The sequence below is a fragment of the Heptranchias perlo genome, chromosome 17, assembly GCF_035084215.1.
Source record: "Heptranchias perlo isolate sHepPer1 chromosome 17, sHepPer1.hap1, whole genome shotgun sequence".
Lineage (NCBI taxonomy): Eukaryota > Metazoa > Chordata > Chondrichthyes > Hexanchiformes > Hexanchidae > Heptranchias > Heptranchias perlo.
The window spans coordinates 3,847,520-3,865,631 of NC_090341.1; the positions used below are offsets into that span (position 1 = coordinate 3,847,520).

At 43.9% G+C, this 18,112-nt stretch overlaps 1 protein-coding gene across 1 annotated transcript in view; it reads right to left on the minus strand.

Moving 5' to 3' along the window:
- Positions 1 to 15,359, minus strand: part of LOC137333991 (ras-related protein Rab-7a) — a 41,554-nt gene extending 26,195 nt beyond the window's left edge. Inside the window, exon 1 of the mRNA XM_067998379.1 lies at positions 15,203 to 15,359. The gene's annotated coding sequence lies outside the window, so the exon portion shown is untranslated. The remainder of the gene's footprint in view (positions 1 to 15,202) is intronic.
- Between the last annotated feature and the right edge of the window lie 2,753 nt (positions 15,360 to 18,112).

Below are 18,112 nucleotides of genomic sequence, written 5' to 3' on the forward strand. Positions count from 1 at the left end.
TCAGCCCCTCCACTAACCTAAAAGGGAAGGTGGTGCATGGGAACACCTCCAAGTCATACCATCCTGACTGGGACATATCACTTCCTTCATAGTCACTGGGTCAAAATACTAGAACTATCTACCCAACAGCATTGAGAGCACTTTCACCATATGGACTGCAGCAGTTCAAGAAGTCAGCCCACCACCATCTTCTCAGGAAGAACTAGGTCAATAAATGCCAGCCTCGTGTTTTATGCGAGCAATACAAAGCTCAGTTCATCCGCGGAGATTGGATCTTCAGCCCAAATAAAGGCCCATGGAGACATTCACCTCAAATCAGACCTGTTAATCATCCCTGATTAATGATAGAGGATATTGCAGATTATCTTGGTGAACAAGTGCTTATACATCACTCAGGTCTCATACCTGCTAATGCTCTGACCAAGTATAATGTAGCTAGCATCCAACAAAACCCCTGTATCCTCAAACTTCCCAGCAAGCCAGGTCTAGGAACAGGAGTAGGCCATTCAGCCCCTCATGCCTGCTCTGCCATTTGATAAGATCATGGCTGATTTGTGATCTAACTCCATATACCTGCCTTTGGCCCATATCCCTTAATACCTTTGGTTGCCAAAAAGCTGTATCATTTAAATTTAGCAATCTAGCTAATATCAATTGCCATTTTCAGAAGAGTGCCTAACTTCTACAACCCTGTGTTTAGAAATGTTTTCTAATCTCGCTCCTGAAAAGGTCTGGCTGTAATGTTTTAGACTGTGCCCCCTACTCCTAAAATCCCCAACCAGCAGAAATAGGGTGGATAGAGAGAAACTCTGTTCCCCTTAATATCTTAAACTTTGATCAGATCACCCCTTAACCTTCAAAACTCCAGAGAATACAACCCCAATTTGTGTAATCTCTCCTTGTAACTTAACCCTTGAAGTCCAGGTAAGATTCTAGTAAACCTACACTCCAATCCCTCCAAGGCCAATATGTCCTTCCGAAGGTATGGTGCCCAGAACTGCTCACAGTACTCCAGCTGCGGTCTAACCAGGGTTTTGTATAGCTGCAGCATAACTTCTGCCCCCTTGTACTCCAGACCTCTAGATATAAAGGCCAACATTCCATATGCCTTGATTATTTTCTGCACCTGTTCATGACACTTCAATGATCTATGTACCTGAATCCCTAAGTCCCTTTGGACATCCACTGTTTTTAAACTTTTTACCATTTAGAAAGTACCCTGTTCTATCCTTTTTTGATCCAAAGTGGATGACCTCATTTGTCTACATTGAATTCCATTTGCCAGTTTTGCCCATTCACCTAATCTATCAATATCCCTTTGTAATTTTATGTTTTCATCTACACTGCTTACAATGCCACCAATCTTTGTCATCGGCAAACTTAGATACAAGACTTTCTATGCCTTCATCCAAGTCATTAATAAATAGTGAATAATTGAGGCCCCAAGACAGATCCCTGCAGGACTCTACTAGTCACATCCTGCCAATGTGAGTACCTTCCCATTATCCCTTCTGTCGCCTTTTGCTCAGCCAACTTCCTAACCAAGTCCGTACTTTTCCCTTGATTCCATGGGCTTCTATCTTAGCTAACAGTCTCTTATGTGGGACTGTATCAAATGCCTTCTGGAAGTCCAAATAAATAACATCCATTGACATTCCCCTGTCCACTACTTTAGTCACCTCTTCAAAAAATTCAATCAGATTTGTCAGGCACGACCTACCTTTCACAAATCCATGCTGGCTCTCTGATTAACTGAAAATTTGAGGTGTTCAGTCACCCTATCCTTAATTATAGATTCCAGCATTTTCCCCACAACAGATGTTAGGCTAACTGGTCTATAATTCCCTGGTTTCCCTCTCCCCTTTCTTAAAAAGCAGAGTGACATGTGCAATTTTCCAACCTAGAGAACTTTGAAAGATTAGTCTGTTTTTAGAAAAAAATGGTTCTTGACCAGCACTTGTTAGAGCAGGCTGGCTTTCACTAACTTTAAGAACCAAGATAGAATATATAAATACCATTGTCAGGATCACTGGCTAATGAAGGAATTGGTGTTTGTTCACATAATGGAGCCAGTACTTCATTTAAGCTTTGCTTATCTAATTGATCAAGAGGTAGAAAATATAAAGTAAAAAGACAAAAGGAGACCACAAAAACTACCTAGGCACACGTCAGTTTATATAGTTTGTTGGTACTAGTCTATGTACATGGTAAACAGACCTGCTCTTCCAAACAGGCAGGAAGCAGGCTGACATGGTGTCAATGCCATGACTCAACTGGTAGGACACTGCCTCATTACCCATCAATAATTGGAAACATTATATGGGAGGTGAGCACCTTCATTACCAAACTTAGAAAAATGGAGCTTGCTTTTTGAAAACAAACAGCATTTTTGTACCAGTTAAATACTTGAAGGGGAAAGAGCAGGGGAATGGGATCAATTGGATTGCTCTCAAGAGCTGGCACAGGTTCAATTGCCTCCTTCTGTGCTGTAACCATTCTATGATTCAGTTGTGTCCAAGGCACCACTCAGATCTAAAGTACCATATAATTGAGAAATGAATCATTGAACATGGTTTGGTGCATCACCTTTACAATCCACACCATGTTGCACTTGATAGTGTATTATCCAGGATAATACAAGTGGCCCTTGGAGTGAAAATAATGCAAATCAAATAATTTGTTCATCCTTGTAAATGACGACATTGACTCCAGCCAACTGTAAGGCAGACATTGACCCAACACCGAAACAGCATCATAGCATACTAGACATTAATCCAAACCAGAACACTGTCCAGTAATTTTATCTGAGATCTTAACATACACACTTTCCATCAACTTCCATAGTAAATTCTCATGTCCATGTTTAGAAAGAAAAATGTCCACAAACAATCTCCTACCAGTAGTGGTGCTGGTATAGTGTTGCCACCAGTAGGAGGGAGTTACTATTGTGACAAGTTTACATAGGAAGTTTTCATTCTAAGTATGGACAAAAATTTAAAATGGAAAATATGTAAATAAGGACATAATGTATGACTTCAAAATGGGGTCTGAATTACATCTCACTTCACATGACATTTGATCACCACTGTGCAATGCCATGGCAGATTGTGGATTTAAAAAAAAATTTGTTCATGGGATGTAGGTGTCACTGGCAAGGCCAGCATTTATTGCCCATCCCTAACTGTCCTGGAGAAGGTGGTGGTGAGACGTCATCTCGAACTGCTGCAGTCTGTGTGAAGATTCTCCCACAGTGCTGTTAGGAAGGCAGTCCCAGGATTTTGACCAAGCGACGATGAAGGAACAGTGATATATTTCCAAGTCGGGATGGTGTGTGACTTGCAGGGGGAACGTGCAGGTGGTGTTCCCATGTGCCTGCTGCTCTTGTCCTTCTAGGTGGTAGAGGTCGTGGGTTTGGGAGGTGCACCAAAGAAGCCTTGGCGAGTTGCTGCAGTGCATCCTGTGGCTGGTACACACTGCAGCCACAGTGCGCCGGTGGTGAAGGGAATGAATGTTTAGGGTGGTGGATGGGGTGCCAAACGGGCTGCTTTGTCCTGGATGGTGTCGAGCTTCTTGTGTTGTTGGAGCTGCACTCATCCAGGCAAGTGGAGTATTCCATCACACTCCTGACTTGTGCCTTGTAGATGGTGGAAAGGCTTGGGGAGTCAGGAAATGAGTCACTTGCTGCAGAATACCCAGCCTCTGACCTGTTCTTGTAGCCACAGTATTTATATGGCTGGTCCAGTTAAGTTTCTAGTCAATGGTGACCCCCAGGATGTTGATGGGGGAATTTGGCAATGGTAATGCCATTGAATGTCATCAAGGGGAGGTGGTTAGACTCTTGTTGGAGATGGTCATTGCCTGGCATGAATGTTACTTGCCACTTATGAGCCCAAGCCTGGATGTTGTCCAGGTCTTGCTGCATGCAGGTTCAGACTGCTTCATTATCTGAGGGGGTTGCAAATGGAACTGAACACTCTGCAATCATCAGCGAACATCCCCATTTCTGACCTTATGATGGAGGGAAGGTCATTGACGAAGCATCTGAAGATGGTTGGGCCTAGGACACTGCCCTGAGGAACTCCTGCAGCAATGCCCTGGGACAGATGATTGGCCTCCAACAACCACTACCATCTTCCTTTGTGCTAGGTATGACTCCAGCCACTGGAGAGTTTTCCCCCTGATTCCCATTGACTTCAATTTTACTAGGGCTCCTTGGTGCCACACTCGGTCAAATGCTGCCTTGATGTCAAGGGCAGTCACTCTCACCTCACCTCTGGAATTCAGCTCTTTTGTCCATGTTTGGACCAAGGCTGTAATGAGGTCTTGAGCAGAGTAGTCCTGGCGGAAACCAAACTGAGCATCGGTGAGCAGGTTATTGGTGAGCTTGATAGCACTGTCGACAACACCTTCTATCACTTTGCTGACGATTGAGAGTAGACTGATGGGATGGTAATTGGCTGGATTGGATTTGTCCTGCTTTGTGGACAGGACATACCTGGGCAATTTTCCCACATTGTTGGGTAGATGCCAGTGTTGTAGCTGTACTGGAACAGCTTGGCTAGAGGCACGGCTAGTTATGGAGCACAAATCTTCAGCACTACAGTCGGGATGTTGTTGGGGTCCATAGCCTTTGCTGTATCCAGTGCACTCAGCCATTTCTTGATATCATATGGATTGAATCGAATTGGCCGAAGACTGGCTTCTGCGATGGTGGGGATATCGGGAGGAGGCGGAGATGGATCATCCCCTCTGCACTTCTGGCTGAAGATTGTTGCAAACGCTTCAGCATTGTCTTTTGCACTCACGTGCTGGACTCCGCCATCATTGATAATTCTAGCTACAATGCACCCCAAAATACACCATTTCTCAAGCACTTCATTTGTATAACAGATGGAATAATTGAAAATGAATTCCATGACCAAAAGGTAATCACCATTAACTGGAAACCAGAATCAATCAACACAAACATCTGCTTGGAAGGGATTAGAATTTGATAGCCAGCTACATGATTCAGCCTGCTTGTATCATGAAGCCAAGTCATGTTACAAGAACCAAGTCCAAGCATTTTCACATGCCAGAGGATCAAGACCTGCAAAAATCATAATTCAGCACTCAGGCCTAAATATAAAAAAGGAATACTATTCAACAAGTAACATCTGCAATCAACAGTGCTCACCCAAGACAAGTGCCAGTACTTGAATACTAGATTTTTTGAGTTAGAGATAGACATAGGAGCAGAAAGTGTTGACATCACAGAAGTATGGCACATCCAAGATGGGAGCATGAATTCAAAATTCAGGAGTATAAAATGCTCAAAAGATGGAACAAAGGAAGAGAAAAAGGAGATATATATATTCAGGATAATCCAAAACAAGGAAGCTGATGGATATCCTAAAGCACTTTAGGACACCCTGGGTAATCTTTTCCTGCCCATTTTTGTATGTGCATTACAACAGTGACTATGTTTCAAAAGTATTTCATTAGCTGTGAAGGGTCCAGACATCCTCAAAGGCACTACATAAATCCAAGTCTTACTACACTGCAAGGTCAGACTACTAGCCTGAGAGAACATAAATTTCTCTTAAATGTAACAAAAACTTCTCAAGTGAAGTGTTTCTGCATCATTATTCTGAACATGTTCAAAATGTAGTTTGATGCCTAAAATACTAAAAAGGGATGAATGATCCTTTGACTAACCTTTCTTACAATGCTTCACTTCAAATTGCTCCCCATCAGCAGGTCCTGCAACTACCATTCACTTTCTTCCCCCTCCATTTTACAGCTCAAAAAAGCTCCCAACAAGCCAAGTTTTGTAGGACAGAAGTGCTGCTGCATTTCTCCACACAAGTGGAGATGGTCTGAAAATTTACCAACTATTGTTTAATCCTAGCAACAGGACCAAATATACCAGTCAAGTTAACTAAGGGTCTGCCAAAATCCTCAAAAGCTCCTGCATTAGACTTCTTCCTGTATGCTTACACTTCAAAAACAAGCTTAGTTGATACCAGCTATTGTACTACATTTCTTTAGACCATTCAATTCCTGGTCTGTATTGAGTTAGTTAAACCCACCAGGACATCTAGATTTTGTGTTGGTGTCAGGGGATAAAATGTGGAACAATTCAACTAGGGTTCCTTCCTCATTACTCAAACAACTTGCATTTATATAGCTCCTTGAATGCAGAAGTGTCCAAGGCACTTGAGTATAAACAAAAATGTATGTATACATTTAGTGGCTGTTAGGACCAAAATCTAAGTCCATAGGTATAACTCATTCAGCCATCAATAAAAAAAGGTAGAATTCACTGAAAAAGGTGAAAAATAGCTATGCATTTAACAGTGGTGCACACCAACAGCTTTAAGAGATAAAAGGACAACAAGCTTAACATCTGTTGAAGTATTAGAAGGCATCCTAAAGGAGATGATACCCCTAGATAGGCATTTTGTCACAAGAGTCAGCAATGGATTAGAGAGCTAACAAATTTACTGGGGTTCTTTGAGAAAATGACATCTAGACAATGGAAATGGTGGATGCGACATATTTAGATTTCAGAAACACTGATACCAAGTCGCAGGTGCAGTTGGACCAGAAGATTAGAAGGCATGCAACAGACCAGCAGTATGAGGTGGAGTGAAAGTTGGTTAAACTAGGGAATCAAGTGCAATTGTAACATAGGAAGGTCAGCAGCAGACAGCCACAGGATCAATGCCAGATGGACTCAAGTACCTTTGAAGTCCTGTACATAATGCAAATAGATAGGTGGTAAGTCAGTATCTGACAAAGCTTAACTAGCTTGCTTTCAGGTGTTGACTATTGGGTCAATTTTTCAGTACTCGTTCCTTGAGATGTCAGTTTGTTGTATTCCACGGACTAGCAAGTTACACCAGTGGCTGGTTTGAATTCTATAAAGTACTGCTGCATCCTCTTAATATCTGTACATTAACCAGCTAGAGGCTTTGCACAAGTATAAAAAGGGAACAATCAAATTTAGTTCAAGCAGTTCACAGGAACCAACTTCATCCAAATGAATCCTTTGGTGATGTGCCTTGTGGGGCAAAAGCCACAAGTTTACTGCTCAATGTCCATCATTTTCTCAACGCCTTACAACTTTCATTAATATAGCACCTCCAACATAGCAAAACATCCCAAGGCACTTTATAACTCAGTGAAGACAAGAGCCAAAGGCACTGTTAAAGGCAAGTTTTAATGAAGTTTTTGAAGGTGGAGACATTACAAGGCAGAGAAGTTAGAGAGTTCAAATGTGGGGGCAAGATGGTCAACACCAATGGTGGAGCATGGCAGGGTTGAGGGGGAAACAGTAAGTCAGAGTTGGATGACAGGGTGCAAGCAGACAGAAGCAGGAAGGACAACATTTTCAAATTCCTCTTATAGTCTAAGATTTCGCAAAAAAACATGCAGCAAAGGACAAGAGCCAATTGGGGCAACAAAAGGAGAAAAGGCAAGTGCACAAGGTGTGTACTGAGGTAGGTGATGTTTGAGGTGCAGTCCAACCACCTCCCCTTGACATTCAACAGCATTACCATCACCGAATACCCCATCAACATCCTGGGGGTCACCACTGACCAGAAACTTAACTGGACCAGCCACAAATACTGTGGTTACAAGAGCAGGTCAGAGGCTGGGTATTCTGCAGCAAGTGACTCAAAGCCTTTCCACCATCTACAAGGCAGTCAGAAGTGTGATGGAGTACTCTCCACTTGCCTGGATGAGTGCAGCTCCAACACTCAAGAAGGCTCTTGTCCTTTGCTGCATGTTTTTTTGCAAAATCTTAGACTATAAAGGAATTTGAAAATTTTGTCCTTCCTGCTTCTGTCTGCTTGCACCCTGTCATCCAACTGACACTGTTTTCCCCCCCTTAACCCTGCTATGCTCTACATTGGTGTTGACCATCCAGGACAATGCAGCCCGCTTGATTGGCACCCTATCCACCACCCTAAACATTCACTCCCTCCACCACCAGTGCACCATGGCTGCTGTGTACCATCTACAGGATGCACTGCAGCAACTTGCCAAGGCTTCTTTGACAGCACCTCCCAAACCCACCTCTACCACCTAGAAGGACAAGGGCAGCAGGCACATGGAACACCACCACCTGCACATTCTCCTTCAAGTCTCACACCATCCTGACTTGGAAATGTATCGTCGCCACTGGGTCAAAATCCTGGAACTCCCTAACAGCACTGTGGGAGAACCTTCACACAGGCTACAGCGATTCAAGGCAGCAGCTCACCACCACCTTCTCATGGGCAATTAGGGAAGGGCAACAAATGCTGGCCTTGCCAGTGACACCCACATCCCTTGGACAAATAAAAAAGTCTGGCAAACTATTAAGGAAAAACCACTAACAGGCTGAAGACACTTTGCAGGTTAGAAAGTTATGGGTAAAAGAAAATTGGCCTTAAAGCAAAAATAAATTCCTCATCTACATTGTCAAGGTTAGCTTGTAGCTTAAGCCTCAAAAGTCTAATTTAGCTTCATAAAGCCCCATTGCCCAGCCAAGTTCATGCTTACTGTATGGGTGATTTAAAAAAGCATCACCATCTGAACCAAGAGTTCAAGGCATTCTACTAGTGCTTTTTTCTCTATTTGTAACAATCCTTATGGCAGTATGACAGGTGCCAAAAAGCTGGTACAATTGATGAACTAGCAATGCCTGAAATACTCAGGACTACAATTATCAATAATAGGCTACACACCCCATAAGTAATTAATCTTTAAACTTTCTGATCCTGATCACAGACCCATCTGTGGGGCTTAGGACTAGACGTTTCACTTAACCTCTGCTCAACATCCCATGCTACTAACCACATTGATGACAATAAATACAGCATCACCCAAGGCCATTGTAGTGTCTAGCTCTGTAGGATTCCTTTAAAGCAGTGGTACTCAATTCTGAACCTCCATTCATGAGACTACAGAATCATATTGTGCAGGTGGCAGCCATTCAGCACATCATGCCTGCTCTTTGAAAGAGCTATCTAATTAGTCCCACACCCCCACAAATTTCCCCTTATCAAGTATATATCCAATTCCCTTTTGAAAATTACTGAATCTGCTTCCACCACCCTTTCAGGAGACACATTCCGGTTCAAAACTCGCTGCGTAAAAAAGCTCATCTCCTCTGGTTCTGTTGCCAATTATATTAAAATTTGTGTTCTCTGGTTACCTGCCCTCCTGCCAGTGGAAATGATTTCTCCTCATCAAAACCCTTCATAATTTTGAATGACTATTAAATCTCCCTTTAACCTCTGCCCTGAGGACAATCCCAACTGCTCTAGTCTCTCCATGTAACTCAAGTCTCATCCCTACCACCATTCTGATAAATCTCCTCTGCAGCCTCTCCAAGACCTTGACATGCTTCCTAAACTGTGGTGCCCAGAAATGGACAACACTCTAAGCTGAGGCCTAACAGTAATCAGTGATATAAAAGTTCATCATATCTTCCTTGCTTTTGTACTCATGCCTTTATTTATAAAGCCAAGGATCCTGCAAGTTATCTTTTTTTTAAAAATGGCCATATCAACTTGTCCTGCCACCTTCAAAGATGTGTACATAAACCCCCAGGTCTCTACACAACATAAGAAATAGCAGGAGTAGGCCATAGGGCCCCCTCGAGCCTGCTCCGCCATTTAAAATCAGATCATGGCTGATCTACCTCTACCTGCCCAATCCCCATATCCTTGATTCCTCTAATATACTCAACGACTCAGCATCCACAGCCCTCTGGGGGTAGAGAATTCTAAAGATTCATAAGCCTGAGTGAAGAAATTCTTACTCATCAGTCTTAAACGGCCGACCCCTTATCCTGAGACTATGCCCTAGTTCTGGACACTAGCCAGGGGAAACAACCTCAGCATCTACCCTGTCAAGCCCCCTCAATCATATATTTCAATGAGACCTCATTTCTTCAAAACACCAGGCAATCCCAGGACAGACAATGCAGGGTTCAATTCCAATCTAGTTTTATCAAGCTCTGTACTGAAAAGTACAGAAACATTATAATTGTTGCACTATCTTCCCAAACACCATTTCATACTCATTAGTTTTTAATGTGAATTAACTGAACACTCTTCCAGTCCACTGCTTACTTGGGCACTCAACTGCCAAGACTGTGCCAGGCCCATTCTACTCAATCTCTTCATAGGACAACCCTCTCATCCCAGGAATCAATCTCGTGAACCATCATTGCACTGCCTCCAAGGCACATCTATCCTTCCTTAGATAAGGAGTCCACAACTGTATGCAGTACTCCAGGTCTCTGTTCCTGCACCCCCTTTAAATTGTACAATTTAGTTTATATTGCCTCTTCATTCTTCCACCAAAACACATCACTTCACACTAACATAGAAAATTGGAGCAGGAGTGGGCCATTTGCACCTGCTCCACCATTCAATGATCATGGCTGATCCTATCAATACCATATTCCCACTCTCTCCCCATGCCCCTTGATACCTTGTGTCTATAAAACTATATAGAGTTCCTTCTTAAATATATTCAGTGACTTGGCCTCCACAGCCTTGTGGTAGAGAATTCCACAGATTCACCACCCTGTGTGAAGAAATTTCTCACCTCAGTCCTAAATGTCCTACCCCGTATCCTGAGACTGTGACCCCTCGTTCTGAACCCCCAGCCAGGGGAAACATCCTCCCTGCATAGTCAGTCTAGCCCAGTCAGAATTTTATATGTTTCAATGAGATCCCCTCTCATTCTTCTAAACGCAAGTGAATACAGGCCAAGTCGACCCAATCTCCTCAGTTTGCTGCAGCCTCCCAGCACCATACAAGAACCCTTACCCATCTAGTCACTGGTAATTTCACTATTGGGAATAACCTGCATGATGTTGCTGTCATTTAAATATACAAAAAGGTCTAAACAAGCTTAACTGCTGCAAAAATGGAACCCCTTTCCAACTAAAGCTGATTTTTGGCCAACCAGGCTACTTTTCAACAGGATACTTAGAACCTTTTAACCTCCAGATTGAGATGGTCTGGTAAAGGGTGTACATTTGCCCAGAGGGCCATCATGTGGAAAATCACCACATGCAGTGAGGTCCTTCAAAAAGCATCAAGCTATGGCTGCCAGTGAAATGAGGAAAGAACTGGCTATCAAATTTACAATGTACAGCAACCAGGCTTCTTGTAAAGTTTGGGATCTGCAGTAACTAGTCTTCAGGGCAGCACCTGAAAGTTGCTCTTTTACCTTAGTAACTCGTGACTAACTGCATTTAGTTACACACAGCAACACCTGACTGAAAACAATAGAAAGGCAGCGATTTGTCTGAACTTGCAACAGGCAATCCCACGACATACACCATGCAGAGCTCAATTCCCATCTAGTTTTATCAACCTCTGTACTAAAAAGTACAGAAACATTATAATTGTTGCACTCTCTTCCCAAACACCATTTCATACTCATTAGTTTTTAAATGTGAATTAACTGAATGCTCTTCCAGTCCACTGCTTACTTGGGCACTCAACTGCCAAGACTGACCCAGAACAAGTTGGCAGCTGTCCCTGTACAGAGGGATTTTTTGCTGGTATTAAGAGCAAAGACACTATTTAACCCACCAGATAAGTTCATTAAAGGAAATGCACTGGTTTTGTGAAACACCTAGGGGGCATTAAGGTGCTGTATAAATGTTACAACATCTAATTCTATAGGAACACAGGAATAGATTATCCATCCAGCCAGTCCCAGCATTTATAAAATCCAAGATAAAAAAGGTGTACTGGCATATAGTCGAGAATCTCATCAATATCTCGGACACAAAGATGCCAAGTCAATGCATACTGATAGCAGGTACTGGCCAGACTCCCCACCATACACAACTCCTGCAGAAAGTACAAGTAAGATCAAGGCAGGAAAGAATCCATTGAGATTCCCATCTCCATTCTCCATGTAGGCTGGCAAATAAAGAATGGCCACTGAGTGAACTAGAGGGAAATTGGTGCCTGTGGAACAGGACCCAGTTAAGTAAACACATTCAGAAGGTGGGGATTCTGCCATATTTAGACAGCACTGTTGCATGTTTGTTGAACATGTGGGAGGGGGGCCACTCACATAGTTGCTCTCCCATTACTGATTAAGTGTGGGGCATGTAGCATTAAAGCAAACATTGGGTCCAATAAACTATAAATGCATTAACTTCCAAGTTGTCACGAACTTTGCAGTGTAACACTGTCTAAAGAACTTGCATTTAGATAACACCTTTCATGACCTCCGGATGTTCCAAAGCACTTCAAACAAAAATCAAAGATGTGTTAGGGTGGTGTTTAAGGGACTTAGTCTGCTATTCAAATAGTGCCATGCGATTTTTACATCGACAAACTCAGTTTAATGTCTCATCCGAAAGACGGCACCTCCAATAGTGCAGCACTCCCTCAGTGTTGCACTGGAGTATCAGCCTCGGTTAAATACCGAAGCCTCTGGCGTGGGGCTTGAACCTACAACCTCTGTGCGCTACATTGAGCCAAAGCTGAATTTTAGAGCAACCCAGGAGTGCCTTCAATTTTGGGCCCTTTCCTGCTCTATTTTGGCTGCCAGCAGTTACATCATCCTGCTGACTGCCTCTGGCCCTGCTCCCTCCATTAGTTATCTTTATTTGCAGGAAGAGCTTTAATTCTAAAAGTTTTTTAAAGTACACACTGAAGTACCAATGATAAGAATGTGCATATGTAAGTCACCCATATATCAACAAAGGACAGTCATGCAATTCCATGTGGCAGCATCCATCATTGCACTTTAAAATTGTAGCGATGATACCATAATTGGAAAATCAGCTAGTTTATAACTATTCACCTTGAAGGTGCAGCCCATCCCTGACCCATTTAAAATGGAGAATGTGCCATTGCCCATCCAAAGCCACTGTGGGATCAACAGTCTAAAGGCAGCCTGCCAGCAAAACAACTTCTTTTGGAGCTGTGCTTCAACTGGCTTGGCAGCAGATTGGTGGATCAACACACGCTGTCGTAGAAACAGAGATGTTTCAATCCCCACTCTGTACAGTTGCTACTCAATGAGCAGGAGGAAGGAACATCAGTGCTGGGAAATGGAACACATCTAATATCAATCAGCCATAATCATCCTGGTTGCAACACCTCTTACAAGGAATCAGAGTTCCTGAACGAACAGCCAGTTCTAGACAATAGCGATTAGTGCTCAGCTGAATCACACTAGGTACTTAAGCAAGTGTCATGTGAGTTATTGACAGCAGTACTTAAATATACTTATGGAACCACTCAAATTCTCAACTACAGCTGCTCCCACCACTACCATATTTCATTTCACTGAAATCCCAGGGACATTAATTCTATTGAAACAGCAATTCACAAACTGGTGTTGCAAAACCTACAGCATTACAACCTCAACCATCACTTTTTGCAAGGATAAATCCTAGTCAGTATAAACCAGAATTCAATACTCCCAGCCATATACTTCCTTGAGGAATAAGTCAAGTGATACTCAGTAGAGCTGAGTTTGAACAGCTGTACCTTTCACTACAAACCACACCATGCATGCACTTCCAATCATGGATAAGTTTAAGAATTAGAAATGTGCACAGTTTCCAAGTACTTTTCCTACACACAAGCCAGGTGTCAGGCATAGAAAAGGAACTAACCAAAAGCAGTCTTAATCCAGCCATTTAAAATCAACTAAACAGTATCTTTTATGAATCAGTGGTGTCACACTACAAAACTAATGAGCTCATACCCACAGGGAAAGAAAACAGTAACCTACCAAGGGAACATCCCTAGTGATTCCATAGTAACTTACCCAATACATACATGAATCCAGTGTCCAAGCCCTGTTATTCATTGAGACCAACTGATAAGTCATGTGTTTCATCAGCTGCAAGAATCACGAGGAGCGAGTCTCAGCCTTCCAGAGACATGCAGCACCACATAATCCTATTTACACACAGGAACCAACCTCAATCTTTCCAATTGGACAAAAGCAGCAACACGCATTCCATCTGACAACTCTTGACCACAATTCAGGTCCCCATTGGTTCATTTGGCTGTCTATCATCCAGCATGGATACAAAGCAAGTCACTATTCACAGTAAACAGGCAGAGTAAAGCCATCCAAGTCCACAAAGTAAATGACAGCTACATGAATTACAATAGGACACCTACACCAGAGGGTGAATTAGTGAAATTAAGGGTTAAACTAACTAGGTTACAAAACACAAGTGTTACAACAGAGGTAAACAACCTTTAAAAAAAACTGCATTTTAAAAAAATATGAAATTTCACTTTCAGTTCTGTGTACTGTAAAAACCTCCCAATCAAGCCTTAAAAAAACTGGGCAAGAACAGCAACTGACCAGATTAAAAATCTAGCATTTTAAAAAACCAAACGGAAACTGCAAGCCTTTTTATAAAAGGAAAACGCTTGTATTTTAAAAGAGTAAAATTTTAAAGTCAGTTCAAAAAAAAATTGAGCTTAGTCATCCTAAAGTCTACCGATAAGTTTTTGGGCAGTTTTACTGGGTGCACAGATGCATTTAAACACTATACCTCAAACATTTCATGTTAGAGATTTTTTTAGGGGGGAGGGGGTGGGAAAAGGAGGGTAGGGAAATCGACTTTCATTTAAAAAGCTTTATCAAGTAGGCAGTGGATAATTACTCAAGATAACTACATAAAAAGTACCTTAATACAAATTTTAAAAAGTATTATAAATAGATATCATACACACTTCACACATTGTGAAATCACGGTTAAAGCTGGAATTAAAGGCAATGCTGTTAAAAACCACAAAAAACAAAATATAAAAAGATTTGCAATTTTGATTTTAAACCGCATTTAAGAGTTTACAGTAAAAGCAACGTGTGCATCACGCAATTCGGTGATATTTGATGTAATGTTTTTTTTTTAGTTGCGTTGAACGATTATTAAAGAGCGAGGAACAGCCCCCCCGCCGCGGGGAGGATCATTAATATTTGATGCAACGCAGATGCCGGACTCACAACTGCCGGGGAGGGGGGGGCCCGCAGCTCGGGCTCCCGTCACTCACAGGGCCCGTTGCTAAGGGGGGGGGGGGGACCGTTGGCCGCGCCCGGGCCCGGACCCCGGGGCCTCGGGCCTCTCCTCGTCAACCCCAGAGGCGGCTCCCTCCGCCTCCGGGGCCGGGATTAACCGGGGGTCGGTGTCTCTCTCGCCAAGCCGAGTCGGACTCACCTGAGACGGGGGCGGGAGGGGGTTTTTTAAACCGGCCTGTTTATCGCTGCTACTGCGGTGGGTGAGTGGCTCGGCGGCGGCTCCTCACTGACTCTCGCTCGCTGTCGAAGCTGCGGCTCTGGCCCGTCGCTCCTCGCTTATCACCCCGCGCCTGCGTCACTGCGCGTGACGTCATCGCGCAACCCCGCCCCCTCATTCCCGGCCTCGCCCCTCCACCCCCCCCCCCAAAAAAAAACTTCCGGGTACGAAGGCGGCTGAGTCCGCGGGGTCCTAACGCCTGCCGTCCATCAAGTGTTCTGTTAGGCCCCTCCCCCTCCCCCCTCCCCCCCCACAATATTCTCCACTCCACTTATGAAATTCATGACTGGTACTAGTATAACTTTCCGTGGGTATCTTGTGCTCTCTGGAATCTCGTCCATGGGGCCCTTCATCATATCTGAGCCTAAACAGGCTATTCAACCACGGAGGCATCACACCAGTACCCCATCCTAACCTCACCCAATGTCCACACAATGAATCTATTAAATGTTTGTGTTCAGAAGGATTTCGGTGTCCTGGTACAAGAAACAAAGAAGGTTAACATGCTTCATCACTGGCCTTCCCTCCATCATAAGGTCAGAAATGGGGATGTTCGCTGATGATTGCACAGTGTTCCGTTCCATTCGCAACCCCTCAAATAATGAAGCAGTCCAAGCCCGCATGCAGCAAGACCTGGACAACATCCAGGCTTGGGCTCATAAGTGGCAAGTAACATTCACGCCAGACAAGTGCCAGGCAATGACCATCTCCAACAAGAGAGAGTCTAACCACCTCCCCTTGACATTCAACGACATTACCATCGCCGAATCCCCCACCATCAACATCCTGGGAGTCACCATTGACCAGAAACTTAACAGGACCAGCCACATAAATATTGTGGCTACAAGAGCAGGTCAGAGGCTGGGTATTCTGCGGCGAGTGGCTCACCTCCTGACTCCCCAAAGCCTTTCCACCATCTACAAGGCACAAGTCAGGAGTGTGATGGAATACTCTCCACTTGTCTGGATGAGTGCAGCTCCAACAACACTCAAGAAGCTCGACACCATCAAGGACAAAGCAGCCCGCTTGATTGGCACCCCATCCACCACCCTAAACATTCACTCCCTTCACCACCGGCGCACTGTGGCTGCAGTGTATACCATCCACAAGATGCACTGCAGCAACTCGCCAAGGCTTCTTTGACAGCACCTCCCAAACCCGCGACCTCTACCACCTAGAAGGACAAGATCAGCGGGTACATGGGAACACCACCACCTGCACGTTCCCCTCCAAGTCACACACCATCCCGACTTGGAAATATATCGCCGTTCCTTCGTCGTCGCTGGGTCAAAATCCTGGAACTCCCTTCCTAACAGCACTGTGGGAGAACCGTCACCACACGGACTGCAGCGATTCAAGAAGGCGGCTCACCACCACCATCTCAAGGGCAATTATGGATGGGCAATAAATGCTGGCCTCGCCAGCAAGACCCACATCCCATGAACTAATAAAAAAAAGGTACAGGAAGCAATTAGGAAAACAAATTGCATGTTTGCCTTTGTTGCAAGGGGGTTGGAGTGCAAGAGTAAGGAGGGCTTGCTGCAATTGTACTGTGTACAGTTTTGGTCTCCTTGTCTAAGGAAGAATATACTTGCCCTAGAGGCGGTGCAATGAAGGTTCACTAGATTAATTCCTGGGATGAGAGGGTTGTCCTATGAGGAGAGGTTGAGTAGAATGGGCCTATACTCTCTGAAGTTAAGAAGAATGAGAGGTGATCTCATTGAAACATATAAGATTCTGAGGGAGCTTGACAGGGTAGATGCTGAGAGGCTGTTTCCCCTGGCTGGAGAGTCCAGAACTAGGGGACATAGTCTCAGGATAAGGAGTTGGCTATTTAGGACTCAGATGAGGAGGAATTTCTTCACTCAGAGGTTTGCGAATCTTTGGAATTCTCTATCCCAGAGGGCTGTGGATGTTCAGTCATTGAATATATTCAAGGCTGAGATGGATAGATTTTTGGATTCTAGGGAAATCAAGGGATATGGGGATTGGGCAGGAGTGGAGTTGAGGTCGAAGGTCAGCCATGATCTGATTGAATGGCAGAGCAGGCTCGAGGGGCCGAATGGCCTACTCCTGCTCCTATTTCTTATGTTCTTATATTCTTACGTTCACACACACAAACACACACCTTTCCAGAGAGACTCACTGAATAGCGATCAAAATCAAGCTTGCAACATCAACAACTTGCCCTTGCAAAGCACCTTCAATGTAATAAAATGTAGTTACGAAACATTCAAACATATGAAATTGACCAACAGGAACAGACCAGTCTGTATCAAGCCTGCCCCACACAATGGTGGCCAGAGCATCGTGCCTAGACATTTCCAACCTCCCCGCCCTTGTTTTTAGGACAATCCAACAGCTTCATGGTCATTTTTATTGATACCAGCTTTTTATTTCCAGATTTTTTTTAAAAACTGCAATGGTGGGATTTGAACTCACATTCTCTGGATTATTAGTCCATTGTGTGCAGGGGACTGGTGGAGATGTCGACGTGACTGTTAATGCAGTGGGAGTCAAGAGGCAACAGTCTATTGCGTTGTCCTCTGCTTCCTTCTTAGGCTGCTGCTCCTCTCCTTGCTGATCCCCTCACTGCCTTTCTCCTCAGGGGCGCTTCTTATAAGGTAAAGATGTGAAGCAGGCAGCACACAATCACAGTCGTTGAGGTCCTGACTGGACTATACCATGGGATGCTGCCACGTCAATCTAGCTTCCATAGGAACAGAGAACAATGCCTAGTCCACCATTCAGTTAGATCATGGCTGATCTGAACCTCAACTCCATTTACCCACCCTCGCTCTATATCCCTCGAGACCCTTACCCAACAACAAT